Source organism: Hyperolius riggenbachi, chromosome 3, assembly GCF_040937935.1.
Source record: "Hyperolius riggenbachi isolate aHypRig1 chromosome 3, aHypRig1.pri, whole genome shotgun sequence".
Taxonomy (NCBI): domain Eukaryota; kingdom Metazoa; phylum Chordata; class Amphibia; order Anura; family Hyperoliidae; genus Hyperolius; species Hyperolius riggenbachi.
Genome location: NC_090648.1, coordinates 486785574 through 486797985, shown reverse-complemented (window position 1 = coordinate 486797985; position 12412 = coordinate 486785574). Strand labels below are relative to the sequence as shown.

The 12412-nt window shown below is 48.1% G+C and overlaps 1 long non-coding RNA gene across 1 annotated transcript in view; it reads left to right on the top strand.

The window, feature by feature from the left end:
* Positions 1–11745, top strand: part of LOC137564361 (uncharacterized) — a 148143-nt gene extending 136398 nt beyond the window's left edge. Inside the window, exon 2 of the long non-coding RNA XR_011030584.1 lies at positions 11604–11745. This is a non-coding gene — a long non-coding RNA (uncharacterized lncRNA). The remainder of the gene's footprint in view (positions 1–11603) is intronic.
* The last annotated feature ends 667 nt before the right edge of the window (positions 11746–12412 follow it).

Here is a 12412-nt window from a genome sequence, read left to right as displayed (position 1 = left end):
GCCGCCCTGCACAAACACCCATCCTGACACCTAACCGTAACCACACCCCCCACCACACAAACACTCTTCCTGATGCCTAACCCAAACCACCCCCTGGCCCCATCCCCCACACATAACACCCTTCCTGACACTTAACCCTAACCACACCCCCACCACACAAACACCCTTCCTGACACCTAACCCTAACCACAACCCCCACCACACAAACACCCTTCCTGACACCTAACCCTAACCACACCCCCACCACACAAACACCCTTCCTGACACCTAACCCTAACCACACCCCCCACCACACAAACACCCTTCCTGACACCTAACCCAAACCACCCCCGTCCCCATCCCCCACGCATAAAACACCCTTCCTGACACCTAACCCTAACCACACCCCCACCACACAAACACCCTTCCTGACACCTAACCCTAACCACACCCCCACCACAAAAAACACCCTTCCTGATCCTGACACCTAACCCTAACCACACCCCACCACAAAAAACACCCTTCCTGACACCTAACCCTAACCACACCCCCACCACACAAACACCCTTTCTGATGCCTAACCCTAACCACACCCCCACCACGCAAACACCCTTTCTGATGCCTAACCCTAACCACACCCCCACCACAAAAAACACCCTTCCTAACATCTAACCCTAACCACACCCCCCACCACGCAAACACCCTTCCTGATGCCTAACACAAACCACTCCCCTGTCCTCCATCCCCCTGCGTAAAACACCCTTCCCGACACCTAACCCTAACCACACCCCCCTCCCCCCTGCACAAACACCCTTCCTGATGCCTAACCCTAATTGCCCCCCCCACACACACACACAAACACACCTCCACCACACAAACACCCTTCCTGATGCCTAACCCTAACCACACCCCAACCACACAAACACCCTTTCTGATGCCTAACTCTAACCACACACCCCCTCCCGCCCCTCACACAAACATATTTCCCTAGCTAATGGGTTACACCTCTAGGGGGAGAGATGTAAATTCACAAGGGTCTGAGCTCCTGACGCCACTCACAGGCAAAACGGAACTGCCACTCTGTCCATAGTCCTGCAGATGGCTGCTTAGGCCGTGGTCACACTGTACTGGATGAAAAGCTGATCCTGTAAATGGGCATCAGTTTTTCTCTCTGTTTTCCATTCCGTTTTCCCATCTCAACCCGCTCAATACCTCTTGCCGTGTTCCTCCGGAGCCGCCGTCCAATCAGGCCTCTGCACGCTAGAAATGCATATATACAGATCTCATAGCCCCATCAGGAGCATCAGGCTGCCATTGGCTTACAAAAGACTAATGGGAATCCTCCCGGAGCTCCAGAGAGGGTTTTCATTGGTCCAATACTCAGTGAAACAATGAGAATCCTGGCTGGGGGGGGGACGATTCCCATTTGGTCTACTGCAAACCAATTGTAGCCTGATGCTTCTTCCGGGGCGCTGGGTTCACGAAACAGCACACAACAGTTCAGGGAAATGTGGACACACCATGCGCGGTCATAGGCTCTAATGTGAATTACGGCTATAGTGACGCTCAGACAGTAATTTGGGTGCCGTCAACAGACCAACTGTCAACAGAGACCAAATTACCGTCAACAGTCCAAATGACTTTTAAAACAGTGTAATTGAGCTGCCAGCAATAGCTCGCAGACGAATGACATCTTACCCCCTGAGGCGGCCTGGAGTGGGAAATTTGCTGTAGCAGGGTGAGCTGTTTTTCTGCTTCACCCTTCGCCTCAATTTCCCAGCGCCAGTTTTGCATGTACAGTATGCCTGGGATCGGTATAACAGTGTTTCTAGTATACAGGGGCTTGAATGTATGGCAGATTGGGCGTTGGGAGGTGAGTATTTTGCGAAATGTACGTGACGCGCTCATAGGCCTGTCGCCATCCCCTTCATCCAGCCGACCCGGAAAAGTAATACTTGTTTTCAGCTCACCGGAATGGACCGAATGGGCTGATGGGGACAGATCCTATAGCTTTGCATTAAATCCGAATGCATCTGTTTGGACCCGTTTCATTTCTTTACCATAAAAAAAAAATGTTTTTATAGCCAGTGTGAACCCAGCCCTACTGGTCCATCTCCAGTCCAGGCGCATACTGCCACCAGCTGGCAAATCAGAGTACTGCACCATTCCTAACAAAAACCCAGCCTACGTGGAGTCACAAGACTTTTTCAAACCGTTTTCCATGTCCCCCATTTCCCCTTGCTTTGGCAACGCTTGTATGAATCTTGGTTATGCCAATATCTTTCTGATTTGATTTGAGGTTCACACACACACACACAAAACACACACACATGCACAATACACACACGCACACACACACACACACACACCCTCCCCCGCCGTCATACATGCAATAAACTGCAGCTTACCTGCACAGGGAAACCAGAGGGCAGAAGGGCACATGGAGAGGAGGTGGGGCTACCAGGGAGCAGTGCATATTTAAAGAGACACTCCAACCAAGAATTTAACTTTATCCCAATCAGTAGCTGATACCCCCTTTTACTTGAGAAATCTATTGCTTTTCCCAAACAGACCATCAGGGGGCGGTGTATGACTGATTTTGTGCTGAAACCCCTCCCACAAGAAGCTCTGAGGACCGCGGTACTTTTGACAGTTTTCCACAATGTAACAAGGTTCACAGACAGGAAATAGCTGTTTACAGCTGTCTCTAACAGCCAAAACAGCTAGGAGCAGCTACATAACCTGCCCACAGTAAAAATGTCACCAAGTAATAAATGTCAGAATGTAAATCGGGGAGAGGAGAGATTTTACAATGAGCAAACACTGACTAAATCATTTATACATAATTATTGTTAAAATGAAGCACTTTTTTTATTACACTATTTTCACTGGAGTTCCTCTTTAACCACTTTGTCCTCCTTGACGTATAAAAACGTCAAGGAGGACAGGCGCGCTCCCGCGGCCGATCGCGCGAGTGCACGCGCACTCCCGGCCGCGGAGTCGGTAGCCACGGAATCAATGTATTGGGCTGGGGAGCCCGATCATTGATTCCTCTCCCCCGCTGAAAAAGCGACAGCTTCTCTCGGAAGCTTCGCTCTTTCTGAAGCTGTGTCCCTCTAAGCGTACATTGTACGCTTAGAGCAGGGGTAGGGAACCTTTTTGGCCGAGAGAGCCATAAACACGACATTTTTTAAAATGAAATTCCGTGAGAGCCATACAATACGTCACCAGTAAATGCACATAAGAGACAGCTTTTCACCAGTTAATGCACGTAATGACAGACAGCGTTTCCCCAGTAAATGCACACGAGAGAGCTTTTCACCAGTTAATGCACATAATGACAGACAGCCTTTCCCCAGTAAATGCATGTAATGAGACAGCGTTTCACCAGTTAATGCACATAATGACAGACAGCCAGTGTCCCCAGGTAGCCAGGTGTATAGATATCCCCAGTATATGTAGCCAGGTGTATAGCTGTCCCCAGTATAGGTAGTCAGGCTAGTGATGGTGGGCTGGGGGCCCCAGGGCACCTCAGGCCTGGCTGGTGGTGGTGGGCTGGGGGCCCCAGGGCACCTCAGGCCTGGCTGGTGGTGGTGGACTGGGGGCCCCAGGGCAGCTCAGGCCTGGCTGGAGGTGGTGGGCTGGGGGCCCCAGGGCACCTCAGGCCTGGCTGGTGGTGGTGGGCTGGGGGCCCCAGGGCAGCTCAGGCCTGGCTGTTGGTGGTGGGCTGGGGGCCGCAGCGCAGCTCAGGCCTGGCTGGTGGTGGTGGGCTGGAGGCCCCAGCGCAGCTCAGGCCTGGGTGGTGGTGGGAAGGCTTCAGGTCTGGCTGGTGGGCTGGGACCCCCCAGTGGGGCGCTCAGAGTCAGGCCTGGTGGTTGGTGGTGGTGCCGTGCCGGGCTCAGCTCAGGGCAGCTCAGGCCTGGGTGGCTGGTGCAAAAAAAAAATAAAAATATTAGGGCAGGTGGCTGGCTGGACAGTGGACACCCACCCACCTTGAGCTGCCTTGAGTCTTCCTTCCTTGAAGTTCCCATTCCTGCTGCTGCTGAGATCTAGCTGAGTGGCTTGGCTGAGTGACTCGCCTGCTCCCCCCCGCCAAGCGTGATGGATGTTCTGCCTGTTCCCGCTGGCTGCGCCGACGTCTACACACACACACACACACACACACACACACACACACACACACACACACACACACACACACACAGCGCCAGCGAGATAGAGGAGAAAGGAGAAAGGCGGAATTCTGGCAGGGGAGGCGGTGCCGATGAAGGAGGCACACATGTAAATATAAAGACCCGGCATGGAGGAGGGGGCGGCGGCGCAGATTTCAGAAGTAAACACAGGCTCTCTGGCCGCTCTGTCACACGTATTTTAGCGAGCCAGAGAGCCATATGCGGGCATGAAAAGAGCCATATATGGCTCGCGAGCCATAGGTTCCCGACCCTGGCTTAGAGTGACGTCATGTAAAAAAAATCGAGATTGCCATCTTGTGGCCAAAAAGTAAAACTACAAGTAAATACCCAAAAACATTACACTACACCAATATTTCCCCAAATAAAACACTTTTATATCCCACCCTCCCAAAAATGCCTACATAAAATGTTTAATAAAAAAAAACAAAAAAAACATTACTATAAAAAAAAAAACACATAAATATTTACCTAAGGGTCTAAACTTTTTAAATATCTATGTAAAGATGAAATATTTCTCTCTATTTTTTTTTTATAAGCTTGTAAATAGTGATGTATGCAAAACGGAAAAAATGCTCTTTTATTTCCAAATAAAATATTGTCGCGATACATTGTGATAGGGACATAATTTAAATGGTGAAATAACCGTGACAAATGGGCAATAACAATACGTGGGTTTTAATTATGGAGGCATGTATTATTTTAAAACTATAATGGCCGAAAACTGACAAATAATGAATTTTTTCATTTTTTTTCTTATTCTTCCTGTTAAAATGCATTTACAGTAAATTGGCTCTTAGCAAAATGTACCCCCCAAAGAAAGCCTAATTGGTGGCGGAAAAAACAAGATATAGATCAGTTCATTGTGATAAGTAGTGATAAAGCTATAGGCTAATGAATGGGAGGTGAACATTGCTCGGATGCATAAGCTGAAAACGACTAAGATGTTAAGTGGTTAAGTAAGGGGTACGCCAGCACACACAAACTCACAGCAGGCAAGCTCTGTGCTCTGTGAATCAGGAAGTAGCAGCAGAGCAGAAGGAGTGACTGAAAAAGATCAGTGGAGTGTAGAGCTGATACTGTCCCCTACAGTCTGCTGTCCTGAATCACGTGATTCAGTCTGCTTCATGGTAGGGCCGGCCCTGTAAGCAATACATACAAGTGAAAGGTAAAATAATACTTGTGCCAGTTCCACCATTACACTCTTCTCCCAGGGTTGTTGGAAGTGCAGATTCACCCACTTCCCCAGGCTAGAAATCTAACGAAAATAAATCCCATTCTGGAAGAAGGAAGACTCGCAATTTTACACATCGCGGAAAAAGTTTGGAAAAGTCTCCGAGCCGCGGTACGGTGTGACGGAGTACAGGAAAGGCAAAGACCATCAAGAGAATCAAGTCGAGGATTCATGTCACCAGAATAAAGGCGAGGATTCACAATGTCACGCTCATTTTCCGCTGAGCCCGCAAATCCGTAAATTTCCCTCTAATTAAAGCGTGTCATTGTGAAACAATAACGGACTGAAAATAGTCCGCAGGAAATGCATGATGAAGGAACTCTTGGCAGGAAGTGGATAAAACCAAAATGTCATCCATTATTTTGGCCAGAATGATTCCCCATGTTGTGAAAATGAAAAAATGTATCTCTCCAAAATACCGGCCAACTCTGTGGGTACAGATGGCTCCTAACTTAAAGGGAACTTGAGGCGAGAGGTACGTGGAGGCTGCCATATTTATTTCCTGTTAAACTGTACCAGTTGCCTGGCAGCCCTGCTGGTCTATTTGGCTTCAATTGTGTCTGAATAACACCAGAAACAAACATGCAGCAAATCTTGTCAGATCTGACAATAATGTCAGAAATACCTGATCTGCTGCATGCTTGTTCAGGGCCTATGGCTAAGGGCCCGTTTCTACTAGCGTGGAAACCGGGCCGAATTCGCAGTTTTCCCGCAGGCAAATCCCACGGGGAAACTCTGCCATAGGAAATAATTCACAATAAAAATCCAGCTAAAAATTCTATTTTAGAAAACTGGTCATGTGATCCAATGGAGCCCAGCTCATGGTACCACCAGGAGGCTCTGCGGCTAGGGGCGCTGATGCTGCTTGGCTCACCATACTTTTATTCTATACAGAAAAGTCCCCTGTAACCGGCACCGGCGGTGATCGCCTGATACCTGTGCTTGCCGGTTGCTTGAGTAACTGAAATAGCACAAACCTCCCCCCTGAAACACTTACCAAGGCTCCAGCAATGTCTGGCAGTCTCCCTCTTTCTTCCCCATGGCCTCGGAGTGGTTTTCTAGATTCCCCAGTGCACGGAAGGCGAAGTGTCAGCTGACCTGCACTGGGTCATGTGACACTCTGGCTTCTGTACGTACACGGATGCCGGAAGCTGCTAGGATCCCACGAGGAGATAGAGGGAGAATGCCAGACATTGCTGGAGTCACCGTAAGTATTTTACCACCTGCCAGCACCCACAGAAGGCCCCACACGAGAGAGCTCCCCGTTGTCCCTCAGGCATGCCGATTAGTTGAAACTGCCAGTTGCCTGAATTCCAGTTAACGGGGACTTTGCTGTATATCCATTTTAATAAAGACCAATATCAGGTCATATACAGTATATGTGAGCCTGAACTAGGACTTATGCTTGGTTCATACATTTTTGGTCCAGTCCAGTCCAGTCCTGTACTGTCCTGTCAGTTTTGTATCAGTTTTACCTGACCGGATTGGAACTGTACACCTTTTGGGCTTAATTCACTAACACTTAGCGGCAGTGTGAAAAGCCTTTTTTTCCCCTTAGTGCGCGCAAAGCGACTTTGCGCGCATCCCCGCTCACTGCGCACACAGTGCGGGGGCGCCTATATTAGTACGCGGTGCAACGATAACGTCGCACCCGCTGCCCCTTAAACGTCGCACCTGGTGCGACGATAACGGCGCATCGGGTGCCCCTGAAGCGCCACATCGGGGGCACCCGATGCGCCGTTATCAAGGCGCAGCGGGTGCTGCGCCTTGATAACCACCTAACGCCGTGGTTTGCGCACACTAAGTCTTAGGGCACACTAACCGGCTTAGCGCCGGTTAGTGAATCAAGCCCTTTATGTGTGAACAGAGCCATAGAAACACATACAAAACTGAAGCCAACTGTCAAAAACTGACAGGACTGGATACCTTTTATGTGTGAACCCAGCCAGGTACACCATTAAAAAAAAAAATTCCTGGATCCTATCGAGGCTTCCCCATCCTCCTCTGTCCCCCGGCGGTCTCGCTGCAGCCCACAGAACGCACAGGGGCCAATTTGTCAGGCTGTGTAATATTTACCATTTCTGGCTCCAGCGGGGGCGCTGTTGCGGCTCTCCGCTCAGAAATAGGCAGTAATAGCAGATCTCTTTCGAGACTTGGGGCTTGATTCACAAAAGAGTGCTAACTGTTAGCGCGGCGTTTTCGCGCGTATTTTCGCATTGCGCGCGATCGCGAATTTTCGCGCGAAACGATATTGTTTTCGTGCGCAAACGCAAATTTTCGCGCGAAAACTTTATCGATTTAGCGGGAAAATTCGCGTTTGCGCGCAAAAATGTTATCGTTTCGTGCGAAAATTCGCCATCGTACGCAATGCGAAAATTCGCGCGAAAACGGCCGTGCTAACAGTTAGCACTCTTTTGTGAATCAAGCCCAAGGAGACTGCACAGTAGAGCGGACCCAACAGAGATCGGCTATTACCGCCTATCTCCGAGCGGAGAGCCGATACTGCGCCTGCGCTGGAGCCGGGAAGGTAAATATTTACATCCTCGCTGTTCGGGGAGCTTTATCTCCGCCGCCATGGGACAGAGGAGGACGGGGGAAGCCTCAATAGGATCCAGAGGCTTCCCCCACCCAAAGTGAGTACCCCCAGGGGAACTTTTTTTAGTTACAGATTTTCTGTAACTACTTTAAGACCGCGTTACGCCAATGGGTGTGATCGCGGCAGCCCCAGGACCGCCTAACGCCAATTGGCGTTAAGTCCTGGGACTGGCTTTTGCAGGAGATCGCGCGCGGATGCGTGCGTATATCCGTTGGCTTCAGTCTCCCAGCGGTGATTGCCGCTTGGAGACTGTTAGACGGCGAAACCGCCATCTAATTCTCCCGTACAGAGCTGTGATCTAAGGTAGCGCTGTACTGGAGAAAGCCGTGTGACACGGCTGTCCCCTCCACTGGCTCAGGGGTGATCGGCTGTCATAGGTTAAAGCCTATAGAATCTTCAATTGTGACAGCACCAGTGGAGCTCGACGTGCAGCGATCAACCCTGGAGTGCACAGGGTACTTTATCAAATAGATGTCAGGATCCGCACCGCACATAGGTTGAAGCCTATGACAGCCGATCACAGTGATTGGTTTTGTGTGGGAGGGCGGGTTTTTTTTTAAAATAAATTAAAAAATGTATTAGAAAAATAAACATAAATATTTGTAAAAAAACAAAACACGGGGTGGAGGGGTCTGACCCCACCAACAGAAAGCTCTGTTGGTGGGGAGAAAAGGGGGGAGGGGGGAATAACTTGTGTGCTGAGTTGTGCGGCCCTGCAGCGAGGCCTTAAAGCTGCAGTGGCCAATTTATTGAAAAAATGGCCTGGTCTTTAGGGGGGTTTAACACTGTGGTCCTCAAGTGGTTAATGCGTACATCTGCACTTCCAAATTATCTGATTGGCCTAATACATCGGAATCAGAAGTATTGGATCAATCAGAGAATGTAGAATTTTTCAGCGAAAATCAGATCGCCAGGGAGATTATAGACCAATCACAAGATTCGGATACTACCGAGTATTTCCGAGTGTTGTGACTGGCTTAAAATTTCCCATTTCCAATTACTGCTGTGAAATTCTGCTTTCTCTGATTGGTGCAATGCTTCCCGAAGGTCTGTGATTGGGCTAAAATTACAAACAATTTCTGATTACCTCTTCAGAAAGCCAAGCTTTTTAGATGAAAAGAGGTTCTGCCACTTTCACTGCCACTCTCACGTTTGGCTTTGTAAAGGGGCCCTTACTGGTCGATTTTAGCCATAATTCGATCAATCGATTCTATAGAATCCATCAGAAATTGATTCTTTCAAATCTATCGATCGATCGATTTGTGGCCAATTTTGGTCGATTTCGATGGATTTGATCTATCTGACAGGATGGAAGATCTAGGCCAATCTGCTGCTGGCAGCAGATCCATGGCCCATAGAGTTGCATTGGATCTAACGGTGCAATAATGCATTTAGATAGGTTTCCAATAGATTTCATTCTGAAATCTATTGGAAATCTGTTCCTAGTGTGTGGCACACATAAGATTCCTGTCAGATTCGACTTGACAGGCATCTGACAGAAATGTATCTGGTGGGTCAAATCTGCTGCAAATCTATAAGTGTATGGCCACCTTAAGGCCGGGTCCACACTAGGGGCTTGATTCACTAAACCGTGATAACTGAAATATCACACCTTATCAATGATATCACAAAATATATCACAACTTATCAAAGACATCACACCTTATCAAAGTATGCACGCCTTATTGGAGTAGTATAGTGAGCGCTCAGGGCAGGACGAGTGCCATTGCCAATTAGCAGGCATACGTTCGTAGCGCTCGCTATGCTACTTTGATAAGGCGTGATAACTTTGATAAGGTGTGATAACTTTGATAAGGTGTGATATCGTTTCATAAGGTGTGATCTTTGATAAGGTGTAATATCTTTGATAAGGTGTGATATCGGTTCATAAGGTGTGATCTTTGATAAGGTGTGATCTTTGATAAGGGGTGATCTGTGATAAGGTGTGATATTTGAGTTATCAAGGTTTAGTGAATCAAACCCTATAAGCACTTGCGTTTGATTAGCACTCCCATTCACTTTCATGAAAATCATGGTAAATATCGCGTGAACATCTGTGATTTTTACAGCAATTTTCATGAAAGTGAATGGGAGTGATTTTTTAACAAGCGCTCAGCAAGCGCTAATCAAACGCAAGCACTCACAAAAGCGCTTATAGTGTGGACACGGCCTAACAGCTTCTACTTTGTAATTCTAAACAGCAACCTACAATGAAGCTAGTGGTGTAACTACAGGGGAAGAAGCTCCTGCGACCGCAGGGGGGCCCAGAACTGTAAGGGGGCTCCAACCACTACTGCACTGCCTCCGATAAAGGGCTCCATCCTTCATATCAGGTGTTTTTGTGGCTACACTAGTTATAGTTGTGAAGGTCATGATGTGCACACTTGTTTTATAACCCTGGAAAGATGGAATCCCCAGGCTGTGAGGGTCGCCAGGGGTAGGCTAGACAAAGGGGGTAAACATTGGGGGGGCTCCATCTAAGTTTTGCTGGGGTGCCCTATGATTTGTAGTTACACCCCTGAATGAAGCCTCCTGTTCTGTAATTTGTTTGCGCCTTCCAATAGTTTAGGGGGAGGTACTAAATGATGACATCATTATACTCTGCTTAGATTCATAGATCTGCAAGAGGTGTGTGCGAAACCTAACTTGAGAGGGTTAACAGCCTGGAGAATAAAGCAGATTAGTACAATGCTTTTTCATCAACTTGTATACTCTAATGCAGGGGTAGGGAACCTATGACTCGGGAGCCAGATGTGGCTGTTTTGATGGCTACATGTGGCTCACATACAAATCAGTGGGGGCTGATTCACTAAGCTACACTGCCCAAGCAGTACAGCTTAGTGTGGCACTGCAAGTAACATTTTTAAAGTAGGCGTGCTACTGCTGTAGCATGCACTACTAACTTACTCGCGCTCCCCCCCAAAACTAACGGCCGCTCCAATTGTCTCACCCTGAATCCTGTCAGGTCCAGTGACTTTGTAGGACAAGATCCCTGCACTTTGATTGGCTCAAGCCTATTGGGCCAAAGTGCGAGGATCTCATCCTACAAAGTGAATCAAAACCCAAGTCAGCTAGCTAATTGTACAAGCTGTTAGTCTGTATTTCTCCTGTCTGGCTCTTGGGGACATTGCTGATGTTGCTGAAACTCATGAAAAGCTGAAGATGTGTCTGACACTTCCACTGCCCGGAGGATCAACTGTATGCACATCACCATAGCAACAGGGACGTGAGCCCTCTGCTGCGCATGCGCACTGTGCCAGTTTGAAACATATTGCATGGCTCACACAGAATTACATTTTAAAATATGTGGCATTTATGGCTCTCTCTGCCAAAAAGGTTCCTTACCCCTGATCTAATGTGTACATGATACGAAAGGCACCAAAACAATAAATTCCTTCCTCAAACTGCAGATCTTCTAAATGGATACCAGGAATTTGCATTGTTTCCATTTTAGAAGCAAATAATAGGCAGCGGCCTTCTTCAGATCGCGTTACTTATCCGTTGGCGGTTGCAGGCCTCTTAGTGCTGTGTAAGTATGTTATCACTGGATGTTTTTGATTACATGATGATAGTGTTTAACTCATTCTCATGTCATGAAACACAGGCTGGGATGCAGAACAGCGAGAGGTGGGAGAAGAGGACGAGACCCGATGGAAAGACCACATCAAGGATTCCTCCAGTACAAAAGAACAAATGTCTCCAGGGCAACATATGTGACGGTTACCACAATAAATTGAATGGCCAGACCGGTTTTATTTATTTAGGGAGCAAAATCATCACATCGCGGGGATAAGAATCCACGGTTATCGTTCCAGAATGTTTTACCATGAGCTCATGTTTTTGACCTGGCGGCAGAGTGAAAAATGGGGAAATAATGTGGGGAAGATTGGACGTGGCCATAGACACCCATATTAATAGCTGCGATAAGCAGCAAAACACTGGAAATTTGGGCGCCAAAGTCTTCGCTACTGGTGCATCTTCATTAAGATTCTGATACATTATGTGCGGTTTACAGGGTTTTTTACAACTATGCAGCAAGTTTTGCGTTTTCAAAAATGCACAATGTAAAAGGCACTTATGTGTGTTTTTACACGCGGCCCATAGACTTTCATGAGCGGCAAAACGCTAGCCTTTTCCTCAATGCTAGCTTTTCTGCCTAATGTGTTCCTAGCCCTATGTGTACACATGGGTTTGCAAGTAATCTTGAGCCAAAGCCCTGGACCAAAATAAGACATTACCTGAAGAGAGAGAAGCCTCACTCAGAATCCTATTGAGGCTTCCCTCGGTGGTCAGATGTCCCCTGTCACTGAGTGCGGCCTCCACATCGGGGCCCCCTAGCTCCTCTTCCTACAGCGTGGCCATGCAGTAGCCACGCAAGCCTGTCCGTGCATGTGCAGTACCACTGAGCCAGCG